Consider the following 4,353-nt stretch of genomic DNA (forward strand, 5'->3'; position numbering starts at 1 on the left):
CATTTTAACATTGGAATTATAATCGGGGAAACGGTCCAAAGTTGGGGTAGGGTGACCCAACCCCCTCCCTTCTTTAATTCATATAAAAGTCCCTACGGCAAAGCTTTTGTCCACACTAGGTACAAATGATAGACAATTGCCTAAGGTTGCCTGGACCCAAAAACCCAGGTGGGTAAAGTTACGGAACTTTTTTAATTGAGGTCCAAAGTTGGGGTAGGATGATCCAACCCCCTCCCTTCTTTAATTCATAAAAAAGTCCCTACGGCAAAGCTTTTGTCCACACTAGGTACAAATGATAGGCAATTGCCTAAGGTTGCCTGGACCCAAAGACCCAGGTGGGTAAAGTTACGGAACTTTTTTAATTGAGGTCCAAAGTTGGGGTAGGGTGACCCAACCCCCTCCCTTCTTTAATTGATAAAAAAAGTCCCTACGGCAAAGCTTTTGTCCACACTAGGTACAAATGATAGGCAATTGCCTAAGGTTGCCTGGACCCAAAGTCCCAGGTGGGTAAAGTTACGGAACTTTTTTAATTGAGGTCCAAAGTTGGGGTAGGGTGACCCAACCCCCTCCCTTCTTTAATTCATAAAAAAGTCTAAAATTCCAATTAAGTAATCCTTTCTCTTTTAAGTGCTCTCTGATTAGAGATGGGTTTGTTGTTGTTTTTATAATAATGAAACAATTAATAACAATAGTTCACACTAAACTAGTGTACATGTAACGATACAAATAAATTTTCTACTTTACATATGCGTTTGAAAAGAAAAGAAAAATAAATCGAATGATTTTGGAACGTCCAGCATTTTTTGTTAGATTTTCTTTAGAAATAAAAGCATTATACGCGGTTTTCTTCTTTTGTCAAAGAACTAGTTCATTTTTCTAATTATTCAAAAGTATGTCGTCACTCTGGTAATGTATTTACTATATTTCGATAGGAAGAGTGATAAGACTTAGTGTAAGAGTGGCACCCAAATAGAACGAGAAACGAATTGACATAAAGATTTTGGTCCAAAGTTGGAGTAGGGTGACCCTACCACCACCCAATTTTAATTCATAAAAAAGTCCCTACGGCAAAGCTTTTGTCCACACTAGGTGAGGGGGTCCAAAGCTGGAGTAGGGTGACCCTACCACCACCCAATTTTAATTCATAAAAAAGTCCCTACGGCAAAGCTTTTGTCCACACTAGGTACAAATGATAGGCAATTGCCTAAGGTTGCCTGGACCCAAAGACCCAGGTGGGTAAAGTTATGGAACTTTTTTAATTGAGGTCCAAAGTTGGGGTAGGGTGACCCTACCACCACCAAATTTTAATTCATAAAAAAGTCCCTACGGCAAAGCTTTTATCCACACTAGGTACAAATGATAAACAATTGCTTAAGGTTGCCTGGACCCAAAGACCCAGGTGGGTAAAGTTACGGAACTTTTTTAATTGAGGTCCAAAGTTGGGGTAGGGTGACCCTACCCCCACCCAATTTTAATTCATAAAAAAGTCCCTACGGCAAAGCTTTTGTCCACACTAGGTACAAATGATAGGCAATTGCCTAAGGTTGCCTGGACCCAAAGACCCAGGTAGGTAAAGTTACGGAACTTTTTTAATTGAGGTCCAAAGTTGGGGTAGGGTGACCCTACCAGCACCCAATTTTAATTTATAAAATAGTCCCTAAGGCAAAGCTTTTGTCCACACTAGGTACAAATGATAGGCAATTGCATAAGGTTGCCTGAACCAAAGACCAAGGTGGGTAAAGTTAAGGAACTTTTTTAATTGAGGTCCAAAGTTGGGGTAGGGTGATCCCACCTGGGTCTTTGGGTCCAGGCAACCTTAGGCAATTGCCTATCATTTGTACCTAGTGTGGACAAAAGCTTTACCGTAGGGACTTTTTTATGAATTAAAGAAGGGAGGGGGTTGGGTCACCCTACCCCAACTTTGGACCTCAATTAAAAAAGTTCCGTAACTTTACCTACTTGGGTCTTTGGGTCCAGGCAACCTTAGGCAATTGCCTATCATTTGTACCTAGTGTGGACAAAAGCTTTGCCGTAGGGACTTTTTTATGAATTTAAATTGGGTGGGGGTAGGGTCACCCTACCTCAACTTTGGACCTCAATTAAAAAAAGTTCCGTAACTTTACCCACCTGGGTCTTTGGGTCCAGGCAACCTTAGGCAATTGCCTATCATTTGTACCTAGTGTGGACAAAAGCTTTGCCGTAGGGACTTTTTTTATGAATTAAAGAAGGGAGGGGGTTGGGTCACCCTACCCCAACTTTGGACCTCAATTAAAAAAGTTCCGTAACTTTACCTTCTTGGGTCTTTGGGTCCAGGCAACCTTAGGCAATTGCCTATCATTTGTACCTAGTGTGGACAAAAGCTTTGCCGTAGGGACTTTTTTATGAATTTAAATTGGGTGGGGGTAGGGTCACCCTACCTCAACTTTGGACCTCAATTAAAAAAGTTCCATAACTTTACCCACCTGGGTCTTTGGGTCCAGGCAACCTTAGGCAATTGCCTATCATTTGTTCCTAGTGTGGACAAAAGCTTTGCCGTAGGGACTTTTTTATGAATTAAAATTGGGTGGTGGTAGGGTCACCCTACTCCAACTTTGGACCAAAATCTTTATGTCAATTCGTTTCTCGTTCTATTTGGGTGCCACTCTTACACTAAGTCTTATCACTCTTCCTATCGAAATATAGTAAATACATTACCAGAGTGACGACATACTTTTGAATAATTAGAAAAATGAACTAGTTCTTTGACAAAAGAAGAAAACCGCGTATAATGCTTTTATTTCTAAAGAAAATCTAACAAAAAATGCTGGACGTTCCAAAATCATTCGATTTATTTTTCTTTTCTTTTCAAACGCATATGTAAAGTAGAAAATTTATTTGTATCGTTACATGTACACTAGTTTAGTGTGAACTATTGTTATTAATTGTTTCATTATTATAAAAACAACAACAAACCCATCTCTAATCAGAGAGCACTTAAAAGAGAAAGGATTACTTAATTGGAATTTTAGATGTCCGGTTAAAAAAAAGTTGTATTAGATACACGAATAACTAATTAACTTTGTCTGTGTTAAAATGGAATTGCATTTCGTTCTCCTACTGGAAATTATTGTCATTAGAATTAAAAGGACGTTTTGTGTTATTGCAAGTCTTCGGTTTTTAGGCATGATCATGTTGGCGCGTTTTCTTATAGTTCGCTAGCTTGATGCATCTTATTGTTCGCTGGCTTAGTGTTCGCTAGCTTGAGTCTGGTGGTTTTACATCATAGTTTGAAAGCATCATGCGTTCCTTGCATTTTATTTATTTAATTTTATTCATTTTTTTTAACCCTCCTTTTTTTTAAACTAGAAAATAATCAAACTTATATTGTATTAAATTTATTATTCTTACTAAAATCCAATTTACAGAGCATGCTCCAGGTATTCATAATTTTCTATGTCATATTTGTTGGAGACAGATTAAAGTAAGCAATGTTGTTCGTATCTGGATTCTATTTGTTAATAATCATGCACCATCTTATGTATCTTGATTTACTTTCGTCGAATAACATATTGTTTTGACTATTCAGCGATTTATCAGACTTTTAAAATTCAAAAAGTACATAGGAGATAAAGTTATATTGTTCGAAGATATGGAGTTTTTATGGTCGCAAACTGAGTTAAATCATACTTTTTTTTTAAATCATGAACATAGCGTTTTACGCTTGTGAGCTCAATTCCAGAAAGTCCATTGATGAAGTGATGCCCTTTTTCTGTTATCCAATCAAAATGAACATAATAAACAGTTACATTTGAAATTTTATTAGATCGAAAACACGTTGTGCATGAAAAAAAGGTCAATTGTAGCAGTGTTGTTGCTAACAATATAAGGACGCTTTCAAATGTTTTGTAAGAAACAATTATTTACACTTTGGATTTGTATATTTTTATCTGTGTTTTGTGTTAAATATTTTACATCTGCAATTAAAAAGAAAGATAGACAATTGGATACTAATTTGAGGAAATAGATGCAAGAATTCTTACATTTATTCGTATCATGATAACATGAAACTTTATAAACTAGCAATAAAAGCGCCTGAAAGCGTTTTGTTAAAACTTGCTGATATTTAAAAACAAATATTTTCATTTTCTTTTACAGTCAGTGTGTTGTTTGATAATTGTATTTCTGGCGGCAATTTTTCGTCCTGCATTTAGCAGCGAAAATACCGACATCTATCTGATTCAGGATAATGTGGATCCGATTGGGGTAACAGGTAATTATACATTTACCGTTTGATACAGTTTATAGTATATTGTAGTATATGTAATATACTGACAGACAATGTAGAACTTTCAATGTAAATTTGAAAAGATTTAG

General features: G+C 36.7%; 1 long non-coding RNA gene across 1 annotated transcript; it reads left to right on the forward strand.

The window, feature by feature from the left end:
- Nucleotides 1-229: 229 nt before the first annotated feature.
- On the forward strand, nt 230-1,619 carry LOC127715410 (uncharacterized). The gene is made up of 3 exons (XR_007988402.1): nt 230-423; nt 1,154-1,350; nt 1,518-1,619. It is a non-coding gene; the product is annotated as an uncharacterized LOC127715410 (long non-coding RNA).
- Nucleotides 1,620-4,353: the final 2,734 nt, after the last annotated feature.

The sequence above is a fragment of the Mytilus californianus genome, unplaced genomic scaffold (genome assembly GCF_021869535.1).
Source record: "Mytilus californianus isolate M0D057914Y unplaced genomic scaffold, xbMytCali1.0.p SCAF_9, whole genome shotgun sequence".
In the NCBI taxonomy this organism is placed as follows: Eukaryota; Metazoa; Mollusca; class Bivalvia; order Mytilida; family Mytilidae; genus Mytilus; species Mytilus californianus.